At 38.8% G+C, this 24,412-nt stretch overlaps 1 long non-coding RNA gene across 1 annotated transcript; it reads left to right on the plus strand.

The window, feature by feature from the left end:
* LOC109235161 lies at window positions 19,928-23,473 on the plus strand. Its single transcript, XR_002069329.1, has 2 exons — window positions 19,928-20,179; window positions 20,497-23,473. It is a non-coding gene; the product is annotated as an uncharacterized LOC109235161 (long non-coding RNA).

Below are 24,412 nucleotides of genomic sequence, written 5' to 3' on the forward strand. Positions count from 1 at the left end.
GGTCTCCCTTACCCCTAATAATTGAAACGACGTCATATCGTTAGAATTAATCCCAGCCGTCAGGTTTGATTTCAAACGGCTGGAAGAGCTTGGGTCAATTAATATTTAAGTGTCCTAAGGTGTTACCCCCCCCCATCCAGTCTCCTCCAACACCTCTCAGAACCCTGTAAGCCTCCGCCTTCCACCGCCCCGGCCGCCCGCTGGAAATCGCCTATGGCGGCAGCCAGCGTCCAATTGCCGCCAGATTTACACCAAATCACCGCCTTACCCTCCTCTTTCTAGACCTCCACATCCGTTTCCTTCGAAGCCTCCTGGAACTTTCGAATCTTTAATCGAAAAATCAAAACCCTAGAGCCACCACAATTTCCCCGGTGGCGGCGCGCCTCTATTCACCCCAGCTTTCATCCATGCAACTATCACATCTTTCTTAACCTCTAATCCACCACTATCCATTCAAATCATCACCCAACGAGGCCAGTTTCAGATCTAAGAGGAAAGCGAAAGAAAAGTCTCCCAATTCTTCAACTGTCCAAGAGGGATTCGGCCTGAAACTTGTATTAATCGTTTGTTCTCAACAAGAACATTCGATTAATACCAATTTTGGTTCAAATCAAAGAATACCGGAGACTTGTTCAAGCCAGCCATCTGACTGTTTTGCTTAGGGGTATTTCCTGTCCTTTTCTTTCATTTCATTTTCTTTGTCTTCTGTTCCTCGTCTCCTTCATGCTGCCTTTCCTCATTCTTTCTTAGTCTTATTTCATTTGACCAGTAAAGTAGTAGTGAAATTGAATAGCATGACCTTGTTAGTGTTTCAAACGGACTCAAGGTCAATTCTGCTTTGTTTAATTTTATCTTTCTTTGTTTTATTTTTCGTAAGATCAGTAATCAACAAGGATCGAATTGGTCACAATTTTTTTTACTATAATTAATTTGTGATGAGGCCTGGGTCCGAATTTGAATTTTGAATGCTCATTTGGATTGGTCTAATATAAGCTTTGGGCTCTTTGAGTCATTTACGACCCAATTCAAAGAAGCACAGGCTATTTTGGATCAGGTTGGGGAGGGTAATTGATAGGGGTTTAAAGGGTAGTTTAGGCAAATTGGTTGATGGAATCTTTTGACAACTGATTTAGAAGCTTCTAGTAGGGGCTGATTTTAATTTTGGTTTTAACTTGGCTAACAAGTCATAAAATTAGGGACCTAAGGGGCAAACAAAAACTTGATAGATGCCCTACCTTCTTGCCTATAAAGGCATCATTTCTTGCCTTGGAAGGCAGGGCTTAAGAGCTAAAAAATAGAGAAAAATTAGAGAAAATCCAGGCGGCTGAAAACCTTTCTAAAAACACTGTTTCATTGCTTCTTTATGGTATTTTTTTGAAAGTACTCTAATCCTGAAGCACTTTGGGTACATCTTAGGTTTAGAAGATGAATTGAATCCGGTTTTAAGGTCTGATTTTGTAGTTTCTGGGTTATATTCAAGTGAACTGTTCTAGTCGACTGGTTGAGCTTCGTTTTCTGGGTTTTAAAATTGGTTCGCTGAATTAATTTCCTGTTGCTGATCTCTACTCATTGTTGCTGATAACCCTTAACATCTGTTCCTCATTTTCAGGTACACAACTCTGTAACTCTTTGGTTGTGAAGTGAAGAAATGAAATGAAAATGGGAGTTTGAAGCAGTGTATCAGATTATGTTGTTTATGTACAGTTTTTCTTCATAATGTCTGTATGTTTAACCATCTGATTCAATGTGGTGTGGTTTGTCTTCAGTTGGATTAGCTAGATTACTGTATTATAATTGAATGGTGGACTGTGGTTATGCAGCTTAACTGTAATATAATTGAATCATTCTGAATCATTCTCAGTATAACTTGGTATTTTGGTCTGCATGTTTTGTTTTCTTCTTTTTGTAACTTGCCTTGAGTCCTCTGGGAATACGAGTGGTCCAAACAGGGGTCGACTGGTTTTTTTGAAAATAACATTTTGTTTTTTTGTTTAAAGTTTAAGATGGTGTGGGAAGTCATATTGATCTATTAGGGTAAGTATGGCAAGCATGTTTAGTTTAAGATATAATTCAGATTATCATTGTTCTTCATAGATTAGCATGCTTATTCACTACTTATCATAGCTCAAGTGAAGGTCTCAAATGGTACAACAATGTTCTGTTAAAGGTAGTATTAAAATCTAGGAATAAACTCAAGCATGATTACTAGTTGATTTCTCTTTTTGTTTCGAATTTAAAAATGTCAATTTCTCCACGATTTTGATAAAACATGTCAAATTGAAAATCATGTAGTCTTGGTGCGTTGTTTCCTGGGAGTGGATTGATTTCAAAATGTGTGTTGCCTCATGCCATCGTAGGGGCTCGACCTCGAGCCACTGTTTTTTGTTTGACATGTTTTCGAGCTGGGCTTGCTTGAGGCCTCCGTTTTGAGCTTCAATGATTGTGTATATATGCATCTGCAAAGGGTTTTGGGCCTATTGAGCCCAAGCGTGGGAAGTGATTGAAACTGGGCCTTAGCAGCCCTTCAATTTATTATTTTTCCGAATATGTAGCAGCTTTGAGTTCTTGTTAATAGATAGAGGCCCCACGTTTATTCTTAGCTAATTAGCTTCTCTTGACATTTTGAGGTGTGTCATTCAAACCAATAACAATTATGGCCTTCGTGAATTAGTATAGAAGCCTTAAATTAGAATAAATCGAGGTGTGCCATGCCAAACAAAAATGACAATTGCGTGGCCCTTGTTTTAATTAGCTTTAACACAACCTTAGAATTCGAGGCGTGCCATTTATCAAAATTCCATGGACCTCGCAAAGCTAAAACGCGTAGTTGCTTTAGGCGCGTACTTTAATAATATTACCTTCCTAAATTCGGGTGTGCATTTCATGTGACCCAAATCCAAATCCTAAAATGTTGAATAAAATGTGTTTAGGATTGCGGGTGCATTTCATGTGGCGCGATCCAAAAACATGTTTTAAACGACGTTCAATCTTTTTTAAAATCAATTAAAAGCGGTTAAAAGGTTAAAATTTGCACATAGGTTCAAAATGTTCTAAAATCAGATAACTAAGCCAATTATAACAGTTGAGCGACCGTGCTAGAACCACGGAACTCGGAAATGCCTAACACCTTCTCCGGGTTAACAAAATTCCTTATACGGATTTCTGGTTCGCGGACTGTTAAACAGAGTCATTCTTTTCCTCGATTCGGAATTTCAAACCAGTGACTTGGGACACCATAAATCTCCCAAGTGGCAACTCTGAATCTTTTAATAAACAATCCCATTTCGATTGTCCTTTAATTAGAAAAACTCCCTTTATTATACTCTTCTTCCGGGGGTGTAGGTAAAAAGGAGGTGTGATAACTCTGGCGATTCTGCTGGGGAGAAGAACCCAGAACTTCTGGTTCAGGGTTCAAAATTCGAGCTTAGATGAATTGTTATATTTGGCTTTATTTATTATTTGATTTTGTTACATGTTTGGGCATAATGTGCTAAGTGTTGCTTTACCGCTTTGATATTCTGTGAACTGTATATAAATTGTTACGAATCTCTCCTCTCTTTGAGTCTTCTAAATCATGAAGGAGTGTACACTTCGTGTGACTTCTTTTCTGTTAGAGTCAATTTCCAAAATTTAGAACGAGGTTCGGACAAGTTGCAAAGTCGGCGAAGCTTCTGTATTCCCGGTACGCTGCCCCCCCTCGCTCGAGTTGTCCGCTCGGGTAAGCCAAGTCTAGAACAAATAAGCCCAAGTTTTTTAAACCTAGAATAACTCAGCCTCATGCCGGACCCCTAGTAGGAGCGATTTGTTGCATCACGTGCATTTGACTTAGGGGACTCAACACAGGGGTTGGGTCCGTCTAGGACAGGTGTACCCAAAATAACAGACCATCCTGATGCATATTTTACGTGCTATTTGTTGCATTTATTTGCTTCGGGTTTGCATGCTAACCGGCTTTTGAGTGATGGGAGAAAAATGAACAAAAGAAAATAGCAGTGTAAGGGTTAAGTGAGTTAGTCACCTGTTTCGAAAGAGAAAAACCAATGTCCAAATGGTACTAAACACTGCCGAATTATTGAGAAAAATGAAAAAAAAAAGAAGGAAAAGGTTTTGTTTTCAAAAATAGTTGGTTTTGTTTTATTTGCCCGAACTACGCCAGTTTGATTCCCACAGGGCGTGGGATACGTAGGCAACCCTCATCGGGTCCAACTTCCCTTTTGCAAAACTAGCCCAAAAAGAATAAAATTTTATGGTAAATAAGTGAGGTGATGTCATTCTTGTCAAAAATAGCCGAATATCTCTAAAAGGGCGCCGGAAGGCTATTTTTGCAAGAACAGCCACCTTTGGTCTTTTTTAAATTTTTTGGCCGGTTAGCGAACACAGCCTTAAAATCTTCTTCCTCGAGGTGCTGAAAGGCCGTATTGGCAAAGCCGGATATTTTTATGAAATTTGAAAAAATAGTGATAACTTTTTGAGTCAAAAATGAGTCTTGATTTTTCTCCTGTTAGTTTCCTTTTGAGCCTGTTGGTTTTTATGGTAAAAATTCGGTAGGATGAGTCGTTGTAATCAAAACATTTTATTTTTATTTGAAATTACCAAAATGTTATTATTTATTCTTATCCTCCAGAACTACGCTCGATCTGATTCATGCGGGGTCATGATACGTAGGCAATCTCCATAGGATTCGATCATAACCAAAAGAAAGAAAAAAAGAGTGATAAAAAAGAGGCAATGAAAAAGAGAGGAAAAATAAGAGCAAAAAGAGAAAAAGAAAAAGAGAGGAAAAATAAGAGCAAAAAAAAAAGGAAAAGAGAGAAAATAAGAAACTGTGAGGAGGAAACAATGGCAAAATAAGAGAGAAAAATGAGAGAATAAAAACAAAGAGAGGGCAAAGGAAAGAATGAAAAGAAAAAAAGAGAAGGAAGAAAGAGAAACAGAAGTTGCAAATGCAAATAAGGAAAGCCGGGATGACGCATGCAGCCGGTCAAATGCATAATAGAAACGGTTAACTGCTTAGGTGCATTCATGCCCCAAAATATGCGGTTACCAATCTGTTAAAGCCCTAATCGCTAACAAGATTGTTGTTGATATGTTGAGTCTTTAGGCAGGTGGTTAGTTTGTGGCATTCAGGCGAGTCATCCATGTGCGCTAGGTCAAACAGCAAGACAGCCATGACTAGTAAGAGATCGGACATAGGTGTTATCGAATTGGGATTTGAGTTGAAAGAAGAGGCCCAAAGGTTGAAACGCCAGATAACGGAGATGTACCAGGCTTGGATTAGTGGGCACCCTCTACCCTCATTCCCCACCAACTACATCGAAAATCTTGCTTCCGTCCCACTACCATCACAATCCCAGATTCCCAATACCGCTGGTCTCTCCTCACAACATGCCCCAGGCTTTACCCCTTGCCACAACTACCCTGACACCTTGCCCCAGCCTTTTCATACAAGCGTGTCATTAACTACTCCCGCTTTTGCAGCTCCTCCCCATGCCAACATCCCTCTATCTTCTAGTGAAACCTTGTTCAAAGTTCCTGATGCCCAATACTATGTTGCAAAACCAACTTTCAAGACCTCGGATCCATACTGTTGCACTCCTCATTTCGGGCTTCCCATTGAAATTGAAAAACCCGCTAAGATTGTGTGATGTTTGCAAAAGGGTCTTCGAATAGTGTCGGGGCAAGTCGGAAAAAGCCAAAGTTGGTGGTACTAGGGATGCCAAGCAAGCCTGTTGTAGTTGTGAAAGGGTCTCCCGTTACCCCTGTTGCTATCAAAACAGTGACTCAGTTGCCAGCGGTTGAGACAAAGGATGTCCCGGGGAACTACAAATGAGCAATAATGACGCACAAGGAAAAAGAAGTGGAGGAAGAATTTGTTGAGATCGGAGGACCGACTCATTTCGGAGAATGTCTTACCTCCAAAGAATTAAGGAAGGCCAAGCTCTCCAAAGGTAGCCAAATGCCAGTAAGGAAATCAGTGACCGAGGAGGAGGCCGAAGAGTTCTTGAGAAAGATGAAAGTGCAAGTTGAACAATTAAGAAAAACTCCAGCTAATATTTCTCTGTTATCTTTGTTGACACATTCGGATGAAAACCGTGGGGCCATAATGAAGATTCTGAATGAGGCACATGTTCCTGATAATATCACAGTGACTCAATTAGAAAAGATTGCTAGCAGGATCTTCGAAGCAAATAGGACCACGTTTGCAGATGATGAGCTTCCTGTAGAGGGTACGGAACACAATCGAGCTCTTTGTATCACAGTGAAATGTGAAAACTATTTTGTCACCAGAGTGTTGGTGGAAAATGGATCCAGTGCAAATATTTGCCCTCTGTCCACTTTGAAAAAGTTGAAGATCGGCACCGAAAGAATCCACACGAACAGTGTAGGTGTTTGAGGTCATGATGGGAAAGGTAAGGGTTCTGTTGGAGATATAACGCTTGAATTGGTGATAGGGCCAGTTGGTTTCAGTGTGGAATTTCAAGTGCTAGACGTGGTTGCCCCATATAATTTGTTATTGGGTAGGCCTTGGATACATGTGGCTAAGGCAGTGCCATCGTCGTTACATCAAATGGTGAAATTTGAGTGGGACAAACAAGAGATAGTTGTGCGTGGGGAAGAGGATTTATCCTTTCATGAAGATTCATCTGTTCCATTTATTAAGGCTGGAGATGATCAAGGACCTTTAGCTTATCAAACTTCCGAAACGATGTCTGTCGAAAAGGTTCCTGAAGGAAAATGCATTCCAAGGTCGAGGCTATCACTTTCGATCTGCATGGTAGCTAATGAGATGTTGAAGTATGGTTTTGTGCCGGGTAAAGGTATGGGGGCATCTTTGCAAGGTATTGTGCAGCCAGTATCTCTATGTAGAAATCTGGGTACATTTGGTCTGGGGTTCAAGCCTACAGGGGATGATGTGAAGAAGGCTACAAAGTTGGAAAAGAAAGCATGGCCGCTCTCTAGGCCTATCCCACACCTCTTCAGGACTTTTGTCAAGTCAAGGGCAGTGAAGCATCCGGTGTCGGCAGCTCCAAAGCCAGTGGTTGTCTTTGATGAGGAGTTCATTTGAGAGGGTTCAAAGTCTATTTGATGAAGTGAACATGGTAGAAATTAGGGAAGGTTCTGGTGATGAAGAGGTGCATTTTGTCAGGTCGAATGTGAAGCTTAGCAATTGGGAAGCTACTCCTCTCCCTACCTGGAAGGAGTTTTGGTAGTTTGCTTTGATTTTCTTTCGGTTTATCAGGATTATTCCAGGGTTGTAAGTCAGATTCTATGTTCCGTCCATTTGGATGTATAAACCTCGTTATCTGTTGATTTCAATGAAATGCAATTTCTTTTTTTCATCATTCCTGATAATTTTATTTTTGTTCTTCTTTTCTTCCTTACACAGTTCTTTTTATACTGGTTTCAATGACATGCGATGCATGAGGAATCTTCGGCCCAGTTTTAAAAGCCAAGCTAATTCTAAAAAGTTGAAATCCCATCCCTTCGGATTGCCGCTGAAGCCGAAATTGATGATGATGAGTGGGTCAGAACCTGCCTGAGCAATTGAGTTTGATCGATGAGAAAAGATTGGCAGCAGTGTGTCATGACCAATTGTATCAAAAAAGAATGGCAAGAGCATATAATGAGAAGGTGCGTCCACGAAAGTTCGAAGTGGGTCAGCAAGTGTTGAGACGTATTCTTCCGCATCAGGCTGAGTCCAAAGGCAATTTCGCCCCAAATTGGCAGGGGCCGTTCATCATGACGAGAGTGTTGTCCAATGGTGCTTTGTATTTAACAGACATAGAAGGCAAGTGTGTCGAAATGGCCATCAATTCCGATGCAGTCAAGAGATATTATGTATGATTTTCTTTGGTTTAATTGTGTTTGTTTGTACTTGGCATATTTTGAAGATTGGCATGACGAAGGCATTTTGTTCTACTATCTAAACACTTTATCCTTTGTTACCCCTTTGAGCCTTATTTATTTTCTTTCATACCCCTCTTTCGGAATCAGTAGTAAAAATCAGAGACACAAGCGTGAAAGATAAGTAAAAGGAGAGAGAAAAGAAAAGAATGAAAAGAGAGAGAAGGAAAAAGGAAGAAGAAAAGAAAAAGGAGAAAAGAAAAAAGAGAAGAAAAAGAAAAGAAAAGGAAAGAAGAAACAACAAAAAGAGAAAGGGAAGAAAGAAAAGGAAAGAAGAAGAAAAAAAACAGAAGAAAAAAGAGAAAAGAAAAGTCACAACAATAGAGCAATTCCTATGACATGAACTACGTTCGACCTAATTCCTTTTAAGGATACGTAGGCAGCCTCACGGTTCGGTCCTATCAAAACAAAAATCCAAAAGTCCCCAAGCAAAAGAAACTGGGGCAGAAGTTGTGGTTGTTGTAAGAAATCTGATTCCAAAAGTTGTAATTTTTTTTTAAAAAAAACCCAGATGAGTTGTTTTGAGCCTTGTGATACCCTTTCTTTCTAACCCCGTCCAAAAGCCCACATTACGGTCCAAAGAAAGACCTTTTGATCAGTCTTCAGGAAATGCCAAGTCGAGCAGATAGAGGTGATTCATTTCAGGGGCAACACTCCGGTCCAAGCAGGAAAAGCAATGAAAATGAGAGAGTCTTATTGGTGTAAACCCTTACGGGCACCATAAGGCGACGGGAGCTGAGAGAAATCAAAAATGAGAGAATCTTATTGGTGAAAACCCTCATGGGCACCGTAAGGCGACGGGAGCTGAGAGAAAAGAAAATGAGAGAGTCTTATTGGTGAAAACCCTCACGGGCACCCTAAGGCGAAAGTGAGTTGGCAGATGAACAAATGAGAGAGGTTTGTGGTTGAAAACCTGTCAGGGCACCGCAGGATGAACAAGGTTAGGTTTTGGTTGAAGAAATCAGGTTATGGAATTCTGGGGCAACAAGTATGGCAACTGAAAGTTGGTTGGTGGGACAGATTGGGCCGATTAGTCCGAAATGCATGTCATGATCAATGGTACCAGTTGTTCCACTCAGATAAGTCTCTTTTCCTTTTCTTTTTTTAGCAAGTCGTCCGGTTTTGGATTTTCTTTATCCTTAACTCTCAAGGTCATTGCATTTCATTTCTTTTGGGGTCTGTTTCTCTAAGATGTTTCAATGTCAGTCTTGTTCAAAGCGAATAAGAAAGGATTTCAAAGCTCACTACCAACTTCCAAAATTGCAAAGCATAGTGTGGCCAGAATATACCAAAGATAGCATGATGTAAAGTGGGATATAAGGAGTCACCGGAAGTTTCATCGGTGGAATGACTTGGTAATTTCATGGGAGATGCAAAGGTTCAGAGACAGGGGGTCAGAGAGGTAAAACAATAGTTTGGGTATGGAACACTCGGGTCATCAAGGGTCATGAGGTTTGAAAGTCAGTCAGAAAGTCAAGCGGTTCAGGGCCAGTTCGGGGAAGCAGGTCAAAGCAAAACACGGCAGTGGAGACATCTTCAGCAAGAATGCCATCAACTAACCACCATTTTAAACTGACAAGATCTTTCTTTGATTGAAACTGGGGCAGAAAATTTTCTTTGTTTTGTCTATTTTGTTGAAGTCAGGAGCCCACCTGGAGAACAAGGGAACACATTCCAAGCCAGCAGTCAGGAGCCCGCCTGGAGAACAAGGGAATACATTTCAAGTCATCAGTCAGGAGCCCGCTTGGAGAACAAGGGAATACATTTCAAATGCAGCAGTCAGGAGCCCGCTTGGAGAACAAGGGAGTACAATTCAAGTCTTAGCTTTCAAGTTCTTACTGATATTTGGTAACATGATTTAGTTCACAATCACATATGTGCCCAGCCACCAAACTGGGGCAGAAAATTTTCTTTGTTTTATCTATTTTGTTGAAGTCAGGAGCCCGCCTGGAGAACAAGGGAATACATTTCAAGTCAGCAGTCAGGAGCCCGCCTGGAGAATAAGGGAATACATTCAAGTCAGCAGTCAGGAGCCCGCCTGGAGAACAAGGGAATACATTTCAAGTCAGCAGTCAGGAGCCCGCCTGGAAGAAGTCAGGAGCCCGCCTGGAGAACAAGGGAATACATTTCAAGTCAGCAGTCAGGAGCCCGCCTGGAGAACAAGGGAATACATTTCAAGTCAGCAGTCAGGAGCCCGCCTGGAGAACAAGGGAATACATTCAAGTTTTAGCAGTCAGGAGCCCGCCTGGAGAACAAGGGAGTACAGTTCAAGTTTTAGCTTTCAAATTCTTACTGATATTTGGTAACATGATGTAGTTTACAATCACATATGTGCCCAGCCACAAAACTGGGGCAAAAAATTTTCTTTGTTTTGTCTATTTTGTTGAAGTCAGGAGCCCACCTGGAGAACAAGGGAGCATACATTTCAAGTCAGCAGTCAGGAGCCCGCCTGGAGAACAAGGGAATACATTTCAAATGCAGCAGTCAGGAGCCCGCCTGGAGAACAGGGGGTACAATTCAAGTCTTGTCTTTCAAGTTTTTACTGATATTTGGCAACATGATTTAGTTTACAACCACATATGCACCCAGCCACCAAACTGGGGCAGAAAATTTTCTTTGTTTTGTCTATTTTATTAAAGTCAGGAGCCCGCCTGGAGAACAAGGGAACACATTTCAAGTCAGCAGTCAGGAGCCCGCCTGGAGAACAAGGGAATATATTCCAAATCAGCAGTCAGGGAGCCCGCCTGGAGAACAAGGGAATACATTCAAGTTTTAGCAGTCAGGAGCCCGCCTGGAGAACAGAGGGAGTACAATTCAAGTTTTAGCTTTCAAATTCTTACTGATATCTGGTAATATGATGCCCAGCCACCAAATTGGGGCAAAAGATTTTCTTTGTTTTGTCTATTTTGTTGAAGTCAGGAGCCCGCCTAGAGAACAAGGGAGTACATTTCAAGTTTAGCAGTCAGGAGCCCGCCTGGAGAATAAGGGAGTACATTTCAAGTTCAGCAGTCAGGAGCCCGCCTGGAGAACAAGGGAGCACATTTCAAAGTCAGCAGTCAGGAGCCCGCCTGGAGAACAAGGGAACACATTTCAAGTTAGCATTCAGGAGCCCGCTTGGAGAGCAGGGAATACGTTCAAGTTTAGCAGTCAGGAGCCCGCCTGGAGAACATGGGAATACATTTCAAATCAGCAGTCAGGAGCCCGCCTGGAGAGCAGGGAATACATTTCAAGTCAGCAGCCAGGAGCCCGCCTGGAGAGCAGGGAATACATTTCAAGACAGCAGTCAGGAACTCGCCTGAAGAGCAGGGGATACATTCAAGTTTCAGTAATCAGGAGCCCGCCTAGAGAGCAATACATTCGAGTGCAGCGGTCAGGCATTCACCTGGAGAAAGGAAGACATTCAAAGTGTAGTTGGCAGTCAACCATCACTTGGAGAAAGGAAAAACATCTCAAAGTGTAGTTGGCAGTCAGGCAGCCACCTGGAGAAAGGGCAAACATCTCAGATCACAATTCAAGGCAGCAACAAAGGGACATCACCGGGAGAATACAAGTCGACAAGGCAACAAGAACCACAAGAGCAAGTTTGAAGATATAGATAGGATCTTTGTAAAGCATAGATCATAGTCTAGTCTAGTTTCCTTTTATTTTTGACATGGTGTAATAAGGAGGTTCAGTAAGCAGTAGCAACAGCAGCAGCAACAATGAAATCACAGCTTCATGGTAGTCCCAGCTACCAAACATTCCTGAACTACACTGACCTGATTTCTTTTTAGCCAAGGATATGTAGGCAGCCTCAGAATCAGGGTGCGGTCAGATCTTTCAAAAAATGCTTCGCACGGAGTATTCAAACGGGCAAAAATTGCTCGTATCCGCTCACTTATCTTTGCACGAAAACTCTTCGTGTTTCCGAGCAAAGAGGGGCAGCTGTGAGCACGTGATTTTTGCCCTATATGAAGTACTCCCATTATTTGCAATTTCATGGATTTTCGTGGCATTTTTGTTAATTGTTTGCATTTTGTCTGTGCATTTTAATTAAATGAAAAAATGAGGTATTCACAGATCGTCGGAGCTTGCATTATTTGTTCAAGCAGAAAGAGCTCAACTTGAGGTAGAGGAGGTGGTTGGAGCTATTGAAAGACTATGATATCACCATCTTGTATCATCCTAGGAAGCCAATGTGGTGGCGGATGCTTTGAGTAGAAAGTCAGCGAGTATGGGCAGCCTTGCATTCATTCCAGTCGGTGAAAGACTGCTTGTATTAGATGTTCAGGCCTTGGCCAATCAGTTCGTGAGGTTGATGTTTCTGAGCCCAGCCGTGTTTTAGCTTGTACAGTCGCCCGGTCTTCCTTGTTTGAGCGCATTAGAGATTGGCAGTATGATGACCCTCATTTACTCGTCCTTAGGGACACAGTGTGGCACGGTGGTGTCAAGTAGGTTACTATTGGAGATGATGGAGTTTTGAGGATGCAGGGTCGTGTTTGTGTGCCTAATATGGATGGAATTCGTGAGTTGATTCTTGAGGAGGACCACAGTTCCCGTTATTCTATTCACCTAGGTGCCGCCAAGATGTATCAGGACTTGTGGCAACATTATTAGTGGAGGATAATGAAGAAAGATAGAGTTGCATATGTAGCTCGGTGTCCAAATTGTTAGCAGGTAAAGTGTGAGTATCAGAGACCTGGTGGTTTGCTTCAGAAGTTAGAGATTCCTGAGTAGAAGTGGGAGCATATCACTATGGATTTTGTTGTTGGACTCCCACGGACTCGGAGGAAGTTCGATACAGTTTGGGCCATTGTGGACAGGCTGACCAAGTCAGCGCACTTCATTCCTGTGGCAGTTACTTATTCTTCAGAGTAGTTGGTAGAGATTTATATCTGCGAGATCGTCCTTCTTCACGGTGTGCCTGTGTCTATCATTTTTTATCGAGGTACGTAGTTCACCTCGCACTTTTGGAGAGCAGTATAGCATGAGTTGGGCATGCAGGTTGAGCTGAGCACAACATTTCATCCTCAGACGGATGACAGTCCGAGCGTACTATTCAGATACTGGAGGATATGCTCCGAGCTTGTGTTATAGACTTCAGAGGTTCTAGGGATCAGTTCTTGCCGCTTGCAGAGTTTTCCTACAACAACAGCTGCCAATAAAGCATTCAGATGGCTCCCTATGAGGCATTATACGGTAGGCGATGCCAATCGTCGGTTGGATGGTTTGAGCCGGGGGAGGCTCGGTTGTTGGGTAAAGACTTAGTACAGGATGCCTTGGATAAGGTCAAGATTATTCAGGATTTACTTCGCACAGCTCAATCCAGGCAATAGAGTTATGCCGACCGTAGAGTTCGTGATGTTGCATTCATGGTCGGAGAGAGAGTGTTGCTCCGGGTATCACCCATGAAGGGTGTAATGAGGTTCGGAAAGAAGGGCAAGTTGAGCCCCTAGGTACATCGAACCTTTTGAGATTCTTGAGCGAGTGGGCAAGGTGGCCTACAGAATTGCGTTGCCACCTGGTTTATCAGCAGTTCATCCGGTGTTCCATATGTCCATACTCTGGAAGTATCACGGTGATCCATCCCACGTATTAGATTTCAGCACTCTCCAGTTGGACAAGGATTTGACATATGAGGAGGAGCTGGTAGCTATTTTAGCCCGGCGGGTTCGTCAGTTGAGATAGAAGAGTAATCCTTCAGTTCGAGTGCAGTGGAGGGGTCAGCCCGTTGAGGCAGCTACCTGGGAGTCCGAGTCAAACATGCAGAGTAGATGTCCCCACCTTTTCACCAGTCTAGGTATTTTTCTATGTCCGTTCAAGGACGAATGGTTATTTTAGAAGTGGAGAATGTGATGACCCAATAGGTCATCTTATGTTATAGAACCAAATTCTGTGTTGCGAAGCCTTTAGAACTTCATTTTAGCCTTCCTCAATTTGCATGCGCAGTCCGGGTGTTGATCCTGAAGGCTTATATGTTAAAAACTAATAAAAATAAGAATTTTTTTTAAAATTAATTTGAGTTGACTTCGATCAACGTTTTGAGTAAACAGGCCCAGATTTGTGTTTTGACGATCCCGCTGAGTCCGTATCGAATTATGGGACCTGGGCGTGTTCCTGGAACCGAATTCGGAGGTCCCTAGCTCGAGTTATGAATTTTCGTTGAAAATTGAAAGTCTGAAAATTTAATAGTTTTTAAGAATTGACTGATGTTTAGTCTTGTTGATACCGGGGTCCGTATTTTGGTTCCGGAGCCCGGTACAGGTCCGTTAGTATATTTATGGCTTGTCTGTGAAATTTGGTGAGAAACAGAGTTAGTTTGACGTGATTCGGACGTTCGGTTGTGAAAATAGATGTTTTAAAGTTTTCTTGAAATTTTTATTAAATTTGGTGTTCAATTTGTAGTTCTAGGTGTTATTTTGGCAATTTGATCGCGCGAGCAAGTTTGTATGATGTTTTAGGACTTGTGTGCATGTCTGGTTTGGAGCCCCGAGGGCTCGGGTGAGTTTCGGGTAGGCTATAGACTGTATTGACCTTAGAAAACACAGCAGTTGCTGCAACTGATCTGCAGACTTCGCATTTGCAAAGAGGCCATCGCATTTGCGAGCAGTGGGCTGGGAGGGAGACCTTTGAATTTGCTAAGTTTTGATCGCATTTGCGATCTTGGCAGTCTGCAGTTGCGAATGCTGGTTTGCATTAGCGAGGTCAGCAGGCTCAGTCATTCTTCACATTTGCGAAGACTTGTTCGCATTTGCGGGATTCACATTTGCGAACCCGAGGTCGCAAATGCGATACCTGCAACTGATCAAATAGTTAGAAAAACGGAATTTTCACTCATTCTTCAAATTCAAAACAAGAACACCCTAGGGGCGATTTTTCCAAGACTCTTTCTTCTCCAAATCATTGGTAAGTGATTCTAACCCATTTTCTTTCAATCTTTTATTACATTCACAAGTTGTTAACCTAAAATCTAGTGTTGTTGGTGAAAATTTGGGGGTTGGTAGAATTAGAGATTTTGAGAAATTGGGATTTAGACCTCAAATTGGGGTCGGATTCCAAAGCAAATTACATGACCGGGCACGGGGGTGAATGGGTAATCGAGTTTTCGTTCCGAATTTCGGGTTTGGACCAAGCGGGCTTGGGAGTTGACTTTTTCAATAATGACTTAAATTGAATCCTTCGCAATCGTGGGTGAATCCTAAGGCTTATTTTGAATCGTTTGGTTGGTAAATTGCTAGATATTGTTGGTTCGAAGGCTAGTTTGAAAGGCAAAGCCATGGTTGAGCTTTGAGTGGTCTTTAGAGCGAGTAAGTGTTGAATCTAACCTTGACTTGAGGGAATTAGGAACCCTAGGAATATGTGCTATGTGAATTCCATGTGAGCGGCGTATATGCGAGATGACGAGTGCTTATACACCGCCGAGTTACCTGTTTTTCCCTAACTTCCTACTTTTACTTAATTATTTCCTTCCCTGTCTTAACTGTTATATGCTCTAAATGCTTTCCCTGCTTAACTGCTACTTGTTAATCAATATCTTCTCCTGTTAATCATGTTAGCTCTTTCCATAGTTTCACGAATCCCTGGTATTTGCTTAACTTAACTTGTTTGTACCTTCTAATTGTAAATTGCTGGATTGGTCTCGCTACATAGTATTACTTATGTAGATTCTTATATTGTTCAAAGTTTCCTTTTCGGTTCGGTTTGACATTTATTGATCGTAAAGGTTTGGTGGTCTGAACTGTTTATTTGACTGTGTACATTGAGTGTTTGGTACTGATATGGTGAGATCAAGCTCCACGCCGCAGCAGGTATAACAAGGGTGGATTGGTATGGTGGAATAAGGGTGAATTCATACTGTACGGTGGGATCGGGTTGCACGCCGCAATAGGTGGAATAAGGGTGGATTGATATGGTGAAATAAGGGTGAATTATGATACTTGTATTGATATATAGTGGGATCGGATTGCGCGCGATATATATATATATATATATATATATATATATATATATATATATATATATATATATATATATATATATATATTTACTGTTGTTGATATTGTTACGGTGAAATAAGGGAGGATTTGTGTTGTTTGGCGGGATCGGGTTGCGCGCCGCAATAACTTTTGTGTTTCCATTTCTTGAGTTGTGTTGGTTTTCGGTATTTTCATTTGAACTGCTAAGGATTGGTAATTCTGGACAATACTGGTTTATTCCCAGAGATGGTAATTATCATTTTCAGTTGACTGCTTCTTCCTGTTCAGTATTTCTATTTTCTGTCATTATTGTATATATTGCGCACAGGTTGTAGTGTAAGTGACCCGCCTTAGCCTCGTCACTAATTCGTCGAGGTTAGGCTCGACATTACCAGTACATGAGGTCGGTTGTACTGATACTACACTCTGCACTTCTGTGCAGATGTTGGAGTCGGTCCCAGCGGCGGCTACTAGAGAGCTGGGATTAGATAGCCTACGGGGACTTGAGGTGCAACTGCTCAGCACCCGCAGCTCCTGAAGTCACCTTCTTTATTTCTATTTAGCTGTGTATTTTCATTCAGACAGCTTTGTAATTATTTCAGACCCTTGTATGTATTACTCTAGTAGCTTGTGCACTTGTGACACTAGGTTCAGGAATTTTGTAGTAGGTGTTTGACAATTTTAGCTTCCGCATTCGTATTTCAGTTATTTCAGTATTTCTCGTTATTCAATTCAACTGTTAAAAATGGATAATGTGTTCTAACATTGGCTTTGCCTAGCAAGTGAAATGTTAGGCGCCATTACGATCCCGACAATAAAAATTCTGTGTCGTGACAAAAGAGTTGGATACTCTTAATGGTGTGAGGCCTTTTGGAGAAAACCGTGTAGGCTTGGCCGAAAGCGGACAATATCACACCATATTAAGAGTATCTTTGGGCCGTTTTAACCCAACAAATGTTATTAGAGCCAATGGTTTGACGTGACTATGGATATGGTTGAGTGTGGCGTGGCGCCCGACTTATTACCTTTGTCCGTCTACGGGGTTTATGACCTTTACCCATAGCTTTGAAGACACACACAACCTTTGGGCTTCGGTGACCGTGAATCATGNTACATCTAAAATAACTCACCTACTGAACTAACCCTCAATTCCCATAAACTCAATGAGAAAATACATTATTAAATACTACATCAAAATCAAGAACCATGACATTCTAGCTATTTACAAAAGGTTATACTTATAAGGAGTTGAATACTCTAAATGGTGTGAGGCCTTTTGGAGAAAACCGTGCGAACTTGGCTCAAAGCGGACAATGTCACACCTTGTTAAGAGTATCTTTGGACCGTTTTAGCCCAATAAAAAATAGAACAACTCTCCATGTTAGAAGCGATTCACAATTGCAAACAAATTATGTTGGTAGGTAGTATATTTGGCTGTGAATTTTCCTCCAATCAGCTCAATAGAAAGGAAATAAGAAAAATAATCAGTACTTGTATTATATTTTAACTTGGTAGAAGTTTACTAAGATGATGGTAAAATATGTGATATCAAATTCAATTTTTTTTTTTGTCGTGTTCTTTTATGTTGGTATTAATTATTTGACTTTTTGAAAAGGCTCAATTACATAGAGAAGTTATATATATTCTCATGGGGATAGTAAAAAATTGGATAACGGTGTACATATTACGAGTAGCTTTTAACATTATTTTTGGGTCGAAACATTTGAGCAGCATACTGTTTTCTTTCTAACTTCGCCGGTATGAGCTTAGTCACTTTGTCAGTTTCAAGTCCGGATAAAGGAGGATGGTTATAATAAGCTGGTAATCGGAGCGGACCTAAAGCATAGAATTTTCCGGAACTCAGTAACTTTTGTGTAAACTCTTTTATATTAAGAAATTCATTAAATATTTGTAAATATCTAACTGTGAACTCAGTATTATTGCATATTAATCTAAAATTACAGTAGGAACCCATAAATCTCAAATCCTGGATGGTTGGATCTGGCTCTGCTGGTAACCAGCGTAAAATTTATCAATTCATAACGAATAATAAATTAATAATATAAGTTGAGTTAACCGAAAGAAATGAGAATTCATATTGCCGATCCCAACTTGTTTGATACCGAAGTATAATTATTGTTGTTTTTGTTATTCTCAAGTCTTTCGGGCAAAGATAGTGGTTTATAGTTATTGAATAATTGGAAACACTTTTTTATATTCTGAGGCGAAGTTGTAATTTCAACTTTATAGATTTTAAATTTTGGAGTGAAAAATTTAAGTGCTAACGATTATTCTCTAAATTCAATATGTATGCATTAATTATATATATATATATATATATATATATATATATACTGTTTGAACAAAAATTATTGAATTAGGTCGAACCTGCATTTGAACTTCTACCTCAACCTTAATTATATTATTCTTTATGCATTACAGTACTTCTGGTGGTAGTTCCCATTAGTGGTTCATAGTTGCCCATCTTTCATGAGAGTCACCAATAACCAACAAAAAACATTAAAAAGCAAATCTTTTAAATCATCTTTCCCATGATATTGATATCATATCATATTTTGGCTCCAAGTAGTAACTAATTATAAAAGTAAACATTGTATCGAGATGGTTTAAAAAGAAAATACTAGAACATTTTTCTTTTTGAAAACAAGAGAAATAAGATATTTTTAAGAAACAAGAACAAATAATTAGTGGCCCACATCTCAACGTATAGCCACGTAAAAATAAAGGGTGTTGGTGAGGGGTTTTGTATGGGAGGAAGATAAAGAAATAGGAGAACAAAAGCTGTTAGAATGTGTGTAGGAAAAGTTAGATGAGGAAGAAAAGCATGTGAGTTTATTCTACCAAAGAAATAAAAACATATAAAAATTATAAAATTTAGAACTTTAATTCTATGTACTAACAATTAAAAAAAAACACACACAATATGTATATATCATTTAAAAGGTAATTACATGTATCTTTATTTAACATCATTAATTTGTAATCTCATTCGTGAGCCGATGGTCTATCGGAAACATCATCTCTATCTTCAAGGTGGGTGTAAGGTCTGCGCACACACTATCTTCCTTATATCCTACTTGTGGATTACGCTGGGTTTGCTGTTATTGTTATTGTTTATATTAATTTGTGACGTCAAATAATAATAAATGACACGTTATAACAAATACATTTACAATTGATACTGTAATTTTTTTTTATTAAATTGTCAATATATATAACTTAAATTTTAAAAAATATAATATCACCAATATGTTTGAACCTACCATCGGTGGTTCCTAGCATCACGAGGGCAGCTAACTCTACTTGTCATCTCTCTCCTCTTCCTCTAGTTTATTTCAATACTTTTTCTTTTTTTTTTTGTAATTATCTAAAGCTTCTCTTTACTACCTAAAAAAGGGGTAGGTAGGGATTATTCTTGACCATTCAAACAAGTAAAACTATAGTTAGTTGGAAACTTAACGATATCTCTAGTAGCTATTGCTCAGAGTGAACCATGATTAATTGGATCACTAAATTTCAAATATTGAATACTTAAAGAAGATAAAATAAATAAACGACTCCAAACTCCTATTACAGTCAAACCTTTTTATAATAGCCTCTTTAAACAACATATATTATAACATAGCATGAAAATTGATTCCAAAAGAAACTTGACTTTTATAGTGAATGATTGTTATACAACGATGCTATTATAGAGAGGTCTGACTGTGCTTCCGTTTTGAAAAAAATAACACTATTTTATTATAAAAAAGTTATTCTCTTTGTTCCAATTTATATGACGTTTATTATTTCCTACTATTATATCTTTTATCATTAAGGAGTTGGTGGCTAATAAGGTTTACACCCTCAACATCTTCAAACATTTTAGAGTACTATTTTCTTGGCCCTTTTACTATGTACAATATTATGTGCATACGATCAATTTACCCGTGAGTCAAAGTTCTTCCACGTACAGTTCCAGGTGTTTAGGTTGCAGACAAACACTAAAAGCACAATACTTCACACACTTCAACCTTTAATTTAATGACCTGACCCCTAGCTTTCTATATAAATAATGCCCCTCAAGAAGCTTATACACAACAAGTTCTATAGGGTGTATTTCGTAGGCATTTTGCCAGGAAGTTGGTGGTCTTATCATGAATTAAGGCGGAGTGGCTGGTGAGGTCGGGACAAGAGAGGAACTAATGCTCTTACTATAGCACCAACCAAAAGTAGATTCTCGACATCTCAGAACAGAATGGGTTCCCTTGCTTTCCGGCCCTTCCTCTTTGAGCCCGACTCTTTTCATTTGGAACAAGGTACTTTTCTTCTTATTCTTCTTCTTCTTCATCATCATATTGGTTAGCAGCACTGACGAAGCAAGAAATTTCTTCAAGAGTGTTCAAATTTGAAAAAACTAAAAAAAATCTCGACAAGGGTGTTCTATATATGTTATATACCTCTAAAACCTAATATTTTACCGATATATATATATATATACAGTGTAATTTCCGGCGACAAAAGTGTAGCTTCGCCCCTAGTTAGCAGGATAAGGAAAAAGGAAGAAAGATTGATCTGTAGTGCTAGTTTATTTCTTCTTTACTAATTATAATTTTTATTTGAATGCTTTTTGAAGAAAAGGTACAAATCATAGGATTGATGATCTCCTCGTACCCTGTGTGAATATTGAGGGAAACTTCGTGCACCGGACTGCCGATTGGGTGAGTGATTTCCATGCTATGCTTGACAAGTGAGCAGTCCTTTTGCTGTTAACCTTTGTCTCATTGTCTGTTCGACCTTGAAAATATAAGTTCATCATCTACTCACAAACCCTAGCTACTTGGTTACTATTAGTAACAAACACGTCTCAACCACTTACCACGATAGTGAAGGAGGTGGGGGTGCATCTTTATAGCTTTCTTGATTTTGCATTTAAAGTTGTACTTAAAAAGTTTAAATCTATGAATATAGGCATTGAAATTCGAAACACAGGGGTAAATAGTGCTACCTACAAACAAATATATATATATAACCAAACATATAAAGAGGTACTCCGATCCCTTCTGTTTTATGTAACGTAAGGTCAAACTAATTAATTTTCGATGTAAATTCAAACATAGAATTTTAATATTTGTTGAAAGGATGTATCCCCTTAGCAGAGGCCGCTCAATAGTATTGGGGGACTAAAGCCAAGACGTAATAAGAGACCTTAAACTTGTTAAATAATTTTAGATATTTTTGTTGAAGTTTATTTTTTATTTTATTTTTTGAGATGCACTTTCATCTTGACGATGTAACCAAACCTCTTTAATCTTTGTTGTAACATTACTAACCTTTGATAAGATTTTATTAAGTTTAATTTTAAATTTTTCTTTTCACATGACCGTCAACATAACTTACTATATATATAACACTGCCTCCCAAAGTAACAATCATGTAGAAATTTTTATTTACAAAGATGATAAATATTTTACGATCTAATTAGCTTGAAGCGTACCTATAGAGATCTTGAAAGCAGATATCTTACAAAGTTAGAGTTGTAAATAAAATTTATTCATATGAGAGTAAGAAGAATTAGAAAGTAACTACAGATTAAATTGCCTTTCACTTTTATTTGAATTTTCTCAACCAACTTCGAAAAAAGACAACATAAAATATAAACCAATGTTATTAACGATTGGTGACAAGGTAGCAAAACATGGTTGAAAATTTTTCTATCATTATTTAGTAATAAATACAATTAATATTTAAATTACAGAGTAGCTTTTGGACCTCTAATTTTGTGAGGCCTAATGGTCGCTTTAGTGGCATGGGGGTTAAGCCGCCTCTGCCCTTAGCTTAGCGGTGTTGTAATATTTTGAGAAAGGGGTAGGAGTGAGCCATTTCTTCCTTTATGCTAGTTGAATTCATAAACTAATTCATTTATCCTAACGATAATTAACAACTATACTGTCCCTGATCGAAGAGATAATTAGCACAAAAATGGCACAAGTAATAGAAAATTCGTTGTATTTTTTAAAGAACTTTTTCTTGAAAGGATAGGAAAGAGGTAATTAAGCCACAAGGTCTTAGAAGTACATATAAAAATGGAAACATAACATAGAAAAGGATGTATATTAAAATACTTACCCTTTTTGTTGGGTTTTCCCTTTCGTTTATGTCTTCTGATGAGTTTGGTATAAGGGCAGCCCGGTGCACTAAGCTCCTGCTATGCGCGGGGTTCAGGGAAGGGCCGCACCACAAGGGTCTATAGTACGCAGTATTACCCTGCATTTGTGCAAGAGGTTGTTTTTGTAGCTTGAGCCGGTAACCTCTCGGTATAAGGAAAATCATCAAATGTCATGCTTGTGGTCCAAGTTTGTAAGCTTATGAACTTTTGAACCACCTCCCTCCTACCAAGAGATTACCAGCTCAAACTATAGAAACAACATCTCGCGCATGAATACAAGGTAAGATTGTGTACATAAAATTCAACATGAACATCCTTCCCAGGACCTCGCCATAAAGAGAATTTATATTAGTACATCGGATTACCTTTTTTTTTCCTTCCCTCTTATTGGGTTTAATAAAAGGCTCTAATTCACTCTATCGGTTAATAATTCAAAGAGTAAAATCCATAGCCAAATTCTTGTCTCTTAGTGCACATGCAACTTTTACAATTTCTGACCAAAAGGTAAATGCAACGTCTAAAATTTGCTATTGTACCTTCCATTAGTAGAAAGAAAGTTAGTTAGATTATTAAAATTTATTCTAAATCATGTTTACATAACTAATAGCATCAGGAATATAATTACTCTCTGTCGACTAATTATGATAAGGTCATTTCATAAAAATAAGACTGATGAAGATACGAAACCACCTGTTAAATCATCACACACTTTGAAAATGAAGAATCTGAAAACTAGAAACCCACATACTTGGCGTATCACATATTTCTTGGGTACACTAGTATCTATTTTTCAAATGCACTAAAGAGACATAATTTAAATTAATGTATTTAACTTATATACAGCGTAAAAGTTCTGATACTATCAGTATATTTTAACATGTTTTAGAAGTTAATCTTTCTTATTTTAAAAGTTATTCATCTCACTTTTTATTGACGATTACCTGTAGTTATCATTTAAGTAACCCGATAGTGTAAATAGTCACTTTAAACATAAAAGAGGAAGAAGATTAAGGAGAAAATAGTCAAATACTCCTAGCTAGCTAGTTGATGCTTTCTTTACTAAGGTCGACCAGACATTGAATCTAAGGTGAAAACAAGTAAAGAGACTGCTGATTTGTCAAGGTTTGCACTGAAATCAACACCAATGCTTGAAGCTCAGTGCCAGAAACTTATGGTAGTTAGACTTTGACATGGACTCCATCAACAAGAAGAAGTTTTTTGTCTGTATCTTTCTCTTTATCATTATATTTTTAACTTGTTATAGTAGGTATTTGTCGTATTTTTGAGTTGCTAATTTATTTTTTTATGGATGATTATTGTAGTTATATATTCAGTTTTCTAGACAATCTTTATGTACGTGGGACGACATACAAATATCAAAATTTCATTGACAATAATGTTTAGTTTTCAAAAGTTCAATAATAACGTTTTAGCTTCTTCTGGAGCACTATGGTTAGAGAACTTGTAATCTTTCTTTTTTCATCCGCAATCAAACTAATTCAGATTCATGTCCAAACTCTATTAAAGGCGACTCCATTTTTAGGTCTTGCATCTGAGACTTTTTATTAAGAATAAAAAGGTACTTACCACCCATCACAATCTTTATTAACAATGAGTGATATTTGAGTAATCTTTAGAATTTCTGTCATTTTGTACTCAATTATAATTTTCAATCTTTTGTTGTTACTGAGTCTTTTGTTAATTATATTGAAAAAACAATATATGTACACTTCAGTTCAAGAATAATTAACTCCCTATAAAAAATGTACAAGCAAATTATACAAAGAGATAACAAGTTAGTATATTTTAGTTCGCCCTATATATTAATTTTTATTTTGAATATTTATCTTCCTTTCTCTAGTGTAAAAGAAAAAACGTTAGCGCCTTTAATTTTGTAATGTAGTTGATTGAAAACAGTGCTGTCTACATACGTAAATATATTAGCTTTATCCATACATTTATAGCACATGTATTGAGGGTGTGATCGATGATTTACTCACAAGCCAATAATAATACTTTTATTATAAAATCTTTAGTAAATGTGGATGTCCATTACTTCCATTACTTTCACCCATGATATAAATAACCTCCCACTACTCATCACTATTATGATTATAACTCTCACACCACCATAACCCCTTCCCATGATCTTCCCCCATGATCTCAATTGTTGATGTCATGTTTAAGACAATCATTTTGTAACCTTCTATGTAATAGTATAAATAGAGGCATGAAATTGATATGGGATACACTGGAACACTTGACGAAATAAGAAAGTTATCTCTTCTTCTCTTATTGTGATGACCCAAATGGTCATCTTTTGTTTTAGAATCCGATTCCGTGTCCGGGCGCGTATCCGGAAAGCTTTTATATGAAAAATTTA

Source organism: Nicotiana attenuata, chromosome 12 (assembly GCF_001879085.1).
Source record: "Nicotiana attenuata strain UT chromosome 12, NIATTr2, whole genome shotgun sequence".
In the NCBI taxonomy this organism is placed as follows: domain Eukaryota; kingdom Viridiplantae; phylum Streptophyta; class Magnoliopsida; order Solanales; family Solanaceae; genus Nicotiana; species Nicotiana attenuata.